At 38.4% G+C, this 12526-nt stretch overlaps 1 protein-coding gene across 1 annotated transcript in view; it reads right to left on the bottom strand.

Annotated features, from left to right (window-relative positions):
- The window catches only part of FAM155A (family with sequence similarity 155, member A), a 976131-nt gene that overhangs the window by 244656 nt on the left and 718949 nt on the right, over positions 1-12526 (bottom strand). The window lies entirely within an intron of this gene.

Genomic DNA, 12526 nt, shown 5'->3' on the forward strand with positions numbered 1-12526 from the left:
ACAAAACGTAAATGAAATGTTCTTGTTATATGGTATTTAATGTGATGGCAGAGCAAATCCAAGGAAGATATATTCAATGAAAACATATTGACTATGTTGTTGTTAGGTGTTGGAGAGGATTTCCAGAAGCAGCTGGTGGGCTTGAACCGCCAACCTTGTGGTTAGCATTGCAGTGTTTATCCGACAGTGCCAGACCAAGACTCCATATTGACTAGAGCAGTCATGTTCTATGATTTGACCATGGAGCATCACTATTATCTGGGGTATCTTCTGAAATTAGACATCCCTTCCACTTTATCCAACATGATGTCTTTCTTCAGGAACTGGTCCATCCTGACAATACGTTCAAGGTATGAGAAACCAAGTCTAGCAATTCTGCCTTCCAAGAAGCATTCTGGTTATACTTCTTCCAACACAGACTTGTTTGTTCTTCTAGCAGTCCATGGTATTTTTAATATTCTTATCCAATACCGTAACTCAAATGCATCAACTCTTCTATGGTCTCCCTTATTCACTGTCCAACTTTCACATGCATATGAGGCTACTGAAAATACCATAGCTTGGGTCATACATACTGTAGTTCTCTAACTGACATCTTTATTCTTCAACACTTTAAAACTTGTGCAGCAGATTTGCCTAACGCAATATGTCGTTTGATTTCTTGGCCACTGTTTCCATGAGTATTGATGGTGGAGCCAAGCAGTATGAAGTCTTTGACAACTTCAAACTTTTCTTCATTTATTATGATGTTATTTATTGCTCCAGCGGTGAGGATTTTTGTTTTCTTTACATTGAGGTGCAACCCATACAGAAGGTTGTGGTGTTTGATCTTCATCAGTATTTGAAATCCTCTTCAGTTTAACCTGCCAGGTTGTACTATCTACATATCACAGGTTGTTATGGAGTCTTCCTCCATCCTTGATGCCACATTCTTCTTCATATAATCCAGAATGTTAGTGAATCTGATTTGAGCTTTTAGTCTACAGTCATATTACCCTGAATGAGCCTTATCTCATCTGATTTGAGCTTTTTAATTGAGAACATCTGACCCATAGGACCAAGGCCCAATGCCTCAGTCATTCAACACCCCCTCACCCCCGCACACACACACATAGTATTCATTATATATGGTAGTGTTTTCCAACCTCTCCTTCATAAGCACTCAGCCAACCCAACTCTGGTTCTCTCAAGAGTTCCTTTGTCTCTCTCTTTCTTTACATATTTGTCCAGAAAACTCCATCACCCCCTTTGTAGAAGCCATTAGGGGTTCATCACAAGAACGATTATTTTTAAAGAATGTGGTAGCTTGTAAAATGTATATACTTCTAATTTGCAAACAGCTTTCTCTTATTAGAAACTGGCCTTTGGTTTATATTTGTGGCTCTATTTTGTTTTGTTTTTTAACTTTTGAATTTAGATGTCCAGTTGTTGTTGTTGTTAAGTGCCTTCGAGTCATTTCGATCTCATAGCAACCCTGTATAGTGTTTCCAAGGAGTGACTGATGAATTTGATCAACTGACCTTGTAGTTCAAACTGATCTTGTGGTCCAGTACTTATCCTACAGTGCCACACCAAGATACAAATAGGAATGGGGTAAGCAGAAATGAAGTAACCGAAGCACATGACTAAGAAACAAAGTGTTCGGTGTGCTATATAATTTGTTGATTCTATCAATTTTATGGTGGTTTATTTTGCTGGGTGAAATGAAAAGCAATGTTCGTAAGGTTAGGTGGAATTTGTGATCGAGGCTTATATTATTAGTTCTTATTGATGATGATGATTTTTACAGCTTTGGTTTAGAGATTTTGAGAGCTGCTTATCAAAGGTAAGAGAAAATAGGGGAAACTAAATAATTGCTTTCTTTAGAGACTCGGTATATTTCAGTGTCAGAATTGGGTGAGGCCTGGTAAGTGTTGTCAAAGCAGTTCCAACTCATAGCGACCCAAAACTAGTGGGTTTCAACTGCTAACCTCAAGGATAGCAGTTTAATTCTTATCCTACAGCACCGCACCAGGACTCCTAAAGGCATGAATATAAAGTGAATGTTATTCTCGATACATTATCCATGGCAAAGGAAACAAAGAAAGAGAGAGAGAGAGAGAAGAAACGAAAAGAAGGAAGGAAGGAAGAAAGGAAGGAAAGAAAAAGAGAGAGAGAGAGAGAGAGAGAAAAGAAAGAGAGAGAGAAGGAAGGAGGGAGGGAGGGAGGGAAGGAAGGAATGAAGGAAGAGTGTGAGAGAGAGAAAGAAAGGAAGAAAGTAAGAGAGGAAGAAAGAAAGAGAGGAAGCAACCCCCTGCTGGGGAGGATGTGGAAAGGAATGAGGATGGACAACCATTTCTATGATCTCATCATGAATCGCTTGAAAGTGAAAAGTAATGACATCAGCTATATAAGAACATTTAAATTCTCAGGAATTGGTTTAAAAGATACTTAGCAACAGATCTTGGGCAGTGTCACAGAAATAAAGGTCTGGAGGAATGTCTTTTTTGATGTATATTGCAAATAAAGCTGAGCAGGTATTTTGGAGGTGTAACCAATCTTCAGCAGTCTTCAGAAATTGCTGGAAAAGACATGTACAAGGGCAAGGGCGTTTACCTTTGTTTCATCTGAAATTAAACATCTCCTTTTCATTTTCCACGACTTTGAAAGTCATTTCAAAACTGTACTTGTGAGGTTTGTTTGTAACATCTTCATGACCACGTAGAAATATATCGTCATTTAGAAATAGAAGTAATTTCATTTCTTTTAGCCTCAAGCAAAATATATACCTTTTTAAAAACTATACTTCAGACCAACTATAATGTATATCTTTTGGATACAAGTGGCTATGCATCAGAACAAATAACTAGCAATATAGACAGTAGATGAAATTTGCCTCATGTTCAATTTATCTAATTTTCCATCCTCTCCTACCCCCAAACTACATTTATAGCCATGTTTTTCCAAAATGAGATATGGGCTGTATTCCCTTTATTAACAGACATTCAACTTCTAAATTTTATCTATCTATTTTTTATTTCTTTCAAAATTATGAAGTGTATTTTTTCAAATTTTAATCAGTTCCTCTTCTTCTGTTTTCAAATATATATATACATATATATATTAGATTAAATCAGTAAGCTGGTGGGGCAGTGAAGTGGGGAATACTGATAGGAAGGTTGGGAGCAAGTTAAAAATACATTTTATGCTACATTTTCCTACCAGAATTTGTTTCTTATGATTATTCAAAATCTTATAGTAACTTTGCGAATGGGAAAATGTATTCCAGAAGTTTCACTGTGCATCTTTTAATATAGTTAAATACACACACACAAACACACACACACATGAAGGAGCTTCAGAAAGTTTGTTGGGAAAAAATAGAACTTTTGGAAGTCTTTCTCTCTCTCTCTGTCTCTCTCTCTCTCTCTCTCTCTCTCTCTCTCTCTCTCTCTCTATCTATCTATCTATCTATCTATCTATCTATCTATCTATCTATCTGAATATATTTTTGTTGTTGGTTGTTGTCATTAGTAAATGTCTTTGAATCAGTTCTGACTCATAGAGACCTGTATAAGATTTCCAAGGAGTAGCTGGTGAGTTTCAATTGCCAGCCTTATGGTTAGCAGTGCAGTAGTTATTCTACAGAATATAGGAATAGAATATAGTGTATTATGTATGTTGTTAAATGCTGCCAAATTGGTCCTGACTCATAGTGACCCTGTATGGGATTTCCAAGGAGTGACTGGTGAGTTTGAACTGCTGACCTTGTGATTCAAACAAATCATGCAGGTCCAGTGCTTTATCACTCAGTGCCACGTATGAATATAATGTATTAATATTATATGTTTTATATATGTATATTACCATAAGTCGAATGCACCAGTTCTTCTCAGGTTTTCTTTATTCAATGTTCAGTTTTCACAAACATATTGCCCATTTCTTGGGTCAGGCACACCTTAGATCTTAAATTGACATTGTAAATGAGCCAAATGCAATACATCATTTTATTTCTTGGCTGTACTTCCATATGTGTTGATTGTGAATCCAAGTAAAATTAAATACTTGATTACTTCAAACTTTTCTCTTTATCATGATGTTATTCATTGGTCCAGTTGTGAGGATCTTCGTGTTCTTCACATTAAGGTGTAATCCATACTGAACGCTGTAGTGTTTGATCTTCATCAGTAAGTATTTCAAATCCTCATAGAGTCAGAGACTTGGGAATCAGAGGGATCTAATCTTAGTTCTGATGGTATCAGTGGATAGTGATTTGATTTTGAGTGAGATACTTAATTTCTTTATACTGTAATTATGTTATCTAGATAACAAAATAATGATAATGATTATATCTCATCAGAGTGTTGATAAAATTAAATGTAACACACATACTTGTCACACTATCAGGTATATTATAATATCTTCTTTAAAAAGTTTTTAAGTGCCGTCAAGTCGGTTCTCACCTATAGAAACCTTGTATAGGGTTTCTGAGGAGCGGCTGTAGTTGCTGTAGTTATTCTGAGACAATCTGACCCCTCGTCACTGATTAAAAGCCTATGTATTACATATATTGTTGGTGTGTTAGATGCCATTGAGTTGGTTCTGATTCATAGGGTTTCTGTCTTTGTGGTTGGCAGTCCAGTTCTTATCTTACATTGCCACACCAGGATTACAGAGTGCTACATTTCATTATAAAATACACATATTTTCCATTTGAACATCTCTGATAGAATGTTAGTTACAAATCATATCTTCTTAAATTCAATGAAATGCAGTAGATTGCTGCTTTACTTCACTTAGTATGTTGCTGTTGTTGTTAAGTGTTGCCGAGTCAATTCTGACTCATAGTGACCCTGTAAAGGGTTTTCAAGGAGCAGCTGGGGAGTTTGAGTCATCAACCTTGTGGTTCAAACCAATCTTGTGGTCCAGTGCATTATCCAACAGCACCACACCAGGACTCCTCACTTAGTATTTTGTTGTTGTTGTTAAGTGTGGCCGAATCAGTTCCCACCCACAACGACCCTGTATAGGGATTCCGAGGAGCAGCTGGTGTGCTTGAACCACCAGCCTTGTAGTTCAAGTGGCTTTGCAGTCTGGTGCATTAACCCACAGCACTGTATACTTAGGGAAAAATCATAGCTACATCTGAGCTTTCACTACCTGCCGGGTGCAATCCTGTCCTTGTATTTCCTATCCTAGGGCAATTCTTGCCTTTTGAGATTAAATAACATTTAAATTGCCCTTCACAATTCATTCCACACAAATCACTTAAAGAATATCGATCTTGACTTGTGTCTTTTCAAAGATGTTGAATTCTCATCAAACATCTCTGTCTCCTGCTATCTCCATTACCACACTCAAATTGTGTTTTCCCTCTTGTAACAGGCATGCTTTTAAATGATTCACTTACATTTTCCTCTTTATTTTTTGTTTTTATGAACTTAGAACTGAAAGCACAAGGGGCAAAAAGCATTTGCTGTGAAAAAAGACATGATTCTGTGTTTCACTGAATGTAGAACACAAATAGAGAATTATATTTGAAGGGTGTCAGGGACCATGTGGCTGGTTACAACATATATGTCCATTTCTACAGTGGCTACCAGAAGTCTTCATTTTCATTTCAGTGCTTTAATATTTAATTCCCTAATGTTGTTCATTGGTTTTCCTCATAGATGTAATTTTAATTAAATATATTATTTTAAACTGTCACTGCCGTATCTCAGACTACAAGGGTAGCCCCTGACCCATCACATTACTTATAATAGGCCTGACACACAATAAGCGCTTTGTAAGTGTTGGGAAGCTATGAAGTGTTAAGGGTTAGGTATATAACAAAAGCTACTCCTCCTGGTGTGGCGCTGTGAGTTAATGCGCCAGACTGCAAAGTCATTTGAACTGCAAGGTTGGTGGTTCAAGCTCATCAGCTGCTCCCTGAAAACCCTATCCAGGGTCACTATGGGTCGGAACCGACTTGATGGCACATAGCAATAACAACAACTCCTCTATGGCCAAAAACACAGCTGGACAGTGACATAGCTAGTCAAGCTAATTAACTAACATACCAGCTACTATAACTTGTGTAATTGATCTTGATACATGTTTGTCAAAATAGTTCACGTATTTATTGTTGTTAAGAGCCATCAAATTAGTTCTGACTCACAGCCACCAAGTATAGGGTTTCCTAGGAGTTGTTGGTGAGCTTGAACCACCAGTCTTGCACTTCAAACCGACCTTGCAGTCTAGAACACTGACCCAAAGTACCACACCAGGTCTCTATAGTTCACTCATGAGCTATGTACAATTCAACCCAAGAGAATAGTGACTAATGGAACACATTATGCTTTCTATAGACGGTTTTGAAAGAGTGATTATAGCAAAACTAATGAAGACAATATAAATATTAATTAAGTAATTCCATGCAACCAAATGACAGGATTTTTTGGTTTCGTTTTGCTTTTTGTTTATTAGGCAAAAATAAATTGACAAAAGGGCTAGCTAGTAATAAACAGGTCCTTGTCCATGGGAGGACGACCTGGAGATCTGCTTCTCAAAGGCTACTAGAAAACGCTATGAGGCAGTTCTACTGTTACACGGGGCCACTCTGAGTTGAAAGAGCCTTGGTAGCATCCAATAAGAACAACACAACAACAACAACAACAAGTGTATCTTAATTGGATATTATAAAATATGAATAAGCCAAATCGGGCTGTGAACCTTAAGGTCAGCATTTCAAAACTACCAACTGTCACGCAGGAGAAAGATGAGACGTTCTGCTCCTGTAAAGATCCACAGCCTTGGAAACCCTGTGCAGGGTCCCTATGAGTCGGAACTGACTCCACGGCACCTAACCAACCAACCAAGCAATTTTGTAGCTGACAATGGAAGTGGCGGATTTCTTACCCACTGTTTTATGTCTAAGTTTTTGTTCAATTATAGTTAAATCACAAGATGCATTTTTAATGCCAGATTCTCATGATAAAGAGATCTCAGTACCAGTGGTTAGGGTGTGCCTCCCGAAGTCCACGATCACCCCAGTAAACATGTTCTCCCTGCACAAGAACAATGAACCACACACCATGACAGAGTCACGCCTTGTGGGTTTATTCCTGAATTATGAAGATACAGGCTTCCAAATCCAAGTCATTATCTATAGCAGTGTCTGAAGATAGTCTGTGGTCAGATCTTAATAGGAAAATAAAACTTCATTTTTAAAAATGTCTAAATTTTGAGTTTGAAGTGAAAAATACTCTGTTGTTGTTGTTGTTAAGTGCCGTTGAGTCGGTTCCGACCCATAGTGACCCTGTACAGGGTTTCCGAGGGTGTAAATCTTTACGGGAGTTGAAAGCCTCACCTTTCTCCCCGGAGCGGCTGGTAGTTTTGAACCGCTGACCTTAAGGTTCGCAGGCCGATTCGTAACCACTACACTACCAGAGCTCCATTCATTAATCCACGAGGCAACAAAGTCAAAGGGTTGGGCTCTAAAGCCAGAGTCCCTGTAGCTGAACCACAGTTCTGCTTCTACCTTTGTGTGACTTTGCAAAGTTGCTGAGCCTCTCCATGCCTCAGTTTCCTTGTGTGTAAAAGAGATATGATAATTCCTCCCTCAGACCAGGCTCATGGTGACTCCACTGTATGGCAACCTTACATGCATAGAATAGATGTATACTCCATAGGATTGCCTATGGCTGATTTTTTAATGGTGGACCACTAGGCTTATTCTTCTAAAGTATTTCTGGCTAGAATAGAAGGTCCAATCTTTAGGGCAACAGCCAAGTATGTTAACTATTTGCTAGTTTGCCAGGGACGATTAAATTAGGGCTGATAATTAAAAAATGCTGCGGTTGTTGCTGTTGTTAAGTACCATTGAGTCGGTTCCGACCCATAGCAACCCTGCAAAGGGTTTCCAAGTAGTGACTGGTGAGCTTGAACCACCGACTTTGTAGTTCAAACAGCTTTGCTGTCTGGTGCATTAACTCACAACGCCACACCAGGACTCCTTGGTTGTTGTTGTTAAGCGCTATCAAGTCGATTCTGACTCACAGCAAACTTTTGTAGGTTTATGAGGAGCGACTGCTCCTTGCAGCTCAAACTGACCTTACGGCCCAGTGCTTATCCTACAATGCCACACCAGCATTCCTAAAAATACTTAGACACTTATGCAATACATTAGAGGCATAGTATGTGTTTGTTAAATAAGAGAAATATGGCATAAATGGTATCCAGTACGCATATAAAGAATTTATAAGACACTGTATTTGAAACAGAAATTGAAAATGTTATTTCTATTTTTGTTGTCATGTTATAAATGCTCAGGGTGGGAGATAAATAAGACCCACGGAAACGGGTTATCACATATTAGTCCCATCAGGACATAGATAAAGTTTCTAATGCCGACAGCTTTTCTTGACATTGTCAGTTTTTATTTTAAAAATCTCTAATTTTTACACTGAGATTTAGAACTGCGACTTAAAATTTCTGAAACTTTATGTATTCATTAAGTTAGGACAATTAAATATTCTTTTTCCATTGGGGAGCGTGGGGAGAATGATCACCCTTTTAGGAGTCTCTGGGTGGCATACATAATTAGAAACACAGCTGCTAACATGATTGAAACTTTGAATCTACCTAGAGATGCCTCACAGGAGCCCTGGCAGCACAATGGTTGCATGGTGGACTGTTAACCACAAGGTCAGCAGTTCGAGTCTACCAGGTGCTCCATGGAAGAAAAATGAGGCTTTCTGCTCAGATTTACAGCTTTAGAAACCCTGCCCAAGGTTGCTGTAAGTTGGTCAGACTCCATGGCACACAACCACCACCAGCAGCAGAGATGCCTCAGCATAAAGGCTTGGCAATCTACTTCCTAAAAAAATCAATAAGCGCAAAGCCTGTGGAACACACAGCAGTTCTCTGAAACACACAGGCTCACTGTAAGTGGGAATCAATTCTGTGGCAATGATTTCTTTGCTAACAGTTTTATCAATGGTCTTTCAAACTACATTATGTTTAGGATTTGGTCAATTTTCTTCTTAACTCCTTTCTAATTGTTGTTGTTAACTGCTGTCGAGTCGGTTCCGACCCATAGTGACCCTATATAGGATTTCTTAGGAGTGACTGGTGAGCTTGAAACGCCGACCTTGCAGTTGAAACTTTGCAGCCTGCCACATTAACCCACAGAGCCACACCAAGACTCCTCCTTTCTAATTTGGAGTCTATAAACAGATTTGTTATTTGAATAAGAAAGAAGACAATGAAAATAATCCAGCCTGAATGATACTTGTAGTAAAATAAATAATGTTCATATTTCAATATCTCCAGGCAATAACCCTGAAGGTTCAAGTGTCCCCAAAACTATCACATGTCCCTGGCACTGGGGATGTGTCTTTAATTACTAGATTCCTCTCCAAGTAACTTTCAGCTGATGGTTTGGCTGGGACTCCTGACTCAGATGGCCAACTGCTTTGGTTTCCAAGTTAAACCTTGGAATTACCCCCTTGATTTGATGCTGGACATTCAGTATGACTGTCTGCTAAGGGCACACCCAGCCATCTGCTGTCATGTCTTTTGTCTCATTTTCCCTACCTGTTTTAATCCATCCTTGGTCACCTGAAATTTCAAGTGACCACATCTAACCTGTTTGATTCCACAGCAGAGCAAACATACCCGAACGTGTTTTGAGCTATGAAACAAGGTTCACAAATAGTCTTTGCTATTATTATAAGCCCAAGATAGCCTCTACTTGTCCAGCAACCACACGAACTAGTAGAAAATTCCTTCATCTTCTCTTGCACAGGCAGAATATCTAGGCAAGATAAATAATAGGGAGCATGAAATGGTCAAGTGTGAACTGAGGGGCTTCTTATTTCTGGGCTCTTGTCTAACTATATGGAGCGTACATAGAGAAATCTGTGTTTTAGTTGTTTTAATCAAGCGAAGGGGGGAAGCTTTCTCGATACTAACCATATCTCTGTAAGTAGCTGCAAAAATTGTAGTTACACTAATAACAATGTATAAACTTCAACTTCAACAATGTCCGCTGAGCCTGTGATGCTGATAAGAGTTAATTGCTGGTTGTCCATGAAATGTTCCAAGCTTCTAAAATGCATGGTCGTTATGACGCAAATCGTACAGCGGGTAGCTCTCCAAACCAGCAGCTACTCTATAACCAGGCAGGATTTGGGGCTTGCTTGTTACAACTTACAGCAGAAGGGAGGAAAAACAGAATCATCATCCCTTCCTATTCTAGGAAACGTCAAACACTGCTGACATGCTTCCTGAGACATCCATTTCAAAACATTGCTATTATTTTACTGATTTAGTTTTATCACAAACTAATAATAATATAAAAAAAGCTCAATTGTTTTTATACTGTCTGGAAGTATTAATGTTGTTTCTATTATTTCATCTCCATAGACAATATCAAAGAGCTTTTCAATATTTAATTAATTGACTGATCTGTCCAAATATTTTCTAAAGAACATTATTCACAACATTATTTCTATCTTTCATGGATCAAACACTCAAGTAAATGACAAATCATCAGAGTTCTGAAAAAGTATTTTGTTTGCATTAAAAATGTAAGTTTACTCTGGAACAACTTAAACACTTGAAGTTATAGATGATTTGACACATCTATAGATAACTGTCAAAGATGTGAATGTACTAAGCACCTTTTCTAAATCATCAATGAAGACACTATTCACTTTTTTCATTTAATGGCAAATAACATATTATCGGGAGTCCTGGCGTGGCGCTGTGGGTTAATGCTCCAGACTGCAAAGCTGGTTGAACTGCAAGGTCAGTGGTTCAAGCTCACCAGCTGTTTTTTGGAAACCCTATACAGGGTTGCCATGGATTGGAATCAACTCGATAACACTTAATATCAACAATATATTACAGATAAAGCAGAGTCTGAATTTTTAAATAATTAAAAAACATGTATGGAATAATATTTTTAGATCATTTGAAAAGTACAGAAAAACCTTTGAGCAAGTCAATGGAACTGCCCATTTTCCCCAATCTCGCACGTTTTCTGCTTTTGACATGGTGCAGTCTTACAACACTTTTCTATTGATTGTGGAAAATAATTGAGTTTTCCTTTCTGACTGACAGGTTTTTACCTTATACAGAATCCAGTTTTTGTAGAAAATGGATAAAAATCATTGAAAACTGCTACAATAATCTTTTAATCTCTTGTTCATTTCCATTTTCTTTTTACTAAATTTCTCTTTTATTTCAGCTCCTAAGTCTTCTTTTGTAAGCTATGGAGAACAAAGATGCTGGGAACCTGAGACCACTCACTGTTCAATAGAATGTTTTGCTGTTCTTTGGCAAATAAAAAACCTTGTGTGGTATAAATGGTACTGGTTACTGCCACACTTCGTGCTTAGTATAGTGGATAATGGTCAACTGTGGAGCATTTGGCATTTAGGAAGGCCTGTGAATCATAATTGTGAAGTATAATTTTCTGGAGGCATTTCTATTACCCTGATTCTGTCCCACATTTTCTAGCCTGTGGAGTTTCAGGCTTTTCAAAAGAGAAAAATAGCTTCTTCATTCCTTACTGCCAACCCCACTTTGTTTCATCTTCTGAACTCATCAGAAATAAACAATGCAAACATTGGCTGCTGAACCCATAGTTCCTGGTGCGCTGGTCTGTCTCCATGGCCTTAAATAGAAGCCGTCTGCCCACTGAGGACATGAAAGGATCTCGAGTATCTGAATGTGTCCCACAGAAGTGTGCAAGTTCTGTGGAAGTCAAATTTGAGGGAGAAGATAACAAGATCATGTTTGCTCACTTATCTTCTTGCAAATTATCCAGGAATGGATCCCCTGACGTATCTGAGCTTCAGGTTTCATGTGCCTTGCTTTGCTCATGTTCTCTATTTTTGGATAAAACAAGGTGTTATAAAATCAGGGCAAATCCAGTTATCCTGGTGTGGCACTGCAAGATAACGCACTGGACTGCAAGGTTCACTTGAACTTCAAGAGAGTGGTTCAAACCCACCAGCTGCTCCTTGAAAACCCTACACAGGGTAGCTGTGGGTTGAAACTGACTCAGCAGTGTATTTTAAATATTATTGTGGCTGCTAAGTGTCATGTGGAGTCATTTCTAACTCCTAGTCGCCCTGTATAAAGTTTTCCAAGGAGTGGCTAGTGGGTTTGAACAGCCAACCTTGCACTTAGCAGTCCAGTGTTAACCCTACTGTGCCATACCAGTACCCATCTCAAAACAATATTAATTTTAAGAGGTAAGAAAATAATCCCTCATATAACAACTAACCTGTATATGTTATTATTTTATTTTATTCCCAAACGATAGACCAACAACAATTAGTATAGCTGGGGGCAAGTTAAAACCAGGCTCAATGTTTCACAGCTAGTAAACAATGAAAAACGTAAGGCTCTAGTTCCAATTATTTCTACTGTACAACAAAGAATGTTGTTGTTGTTGTTATGTGCCACGGAGTTGGTTCTGACTCATAGCGACCCTGTACAGTGTTTCCGAGGCTGTAAATCTTTACGGGAGCAGAAAGCCTCATCTTTCTCC

The sequence above is a fragment of the Chrysochloris asiatica genome, unplaced genomic scaffold, assembly GCF_000296735.1.
Source record: "Chrysochloris asiatica unplaced genomic scaffold, ChrAsi1.0 scaffold00029, whole genome shotgun sequence".
In the NCBI taxonomy this organism is placed as follows: Eukaryota; Metazoa; Chordata; class Mammalia; order Afrosoricida; family Chrysochloridae; genus Chrysochloris; species Chrysochloris asiatica.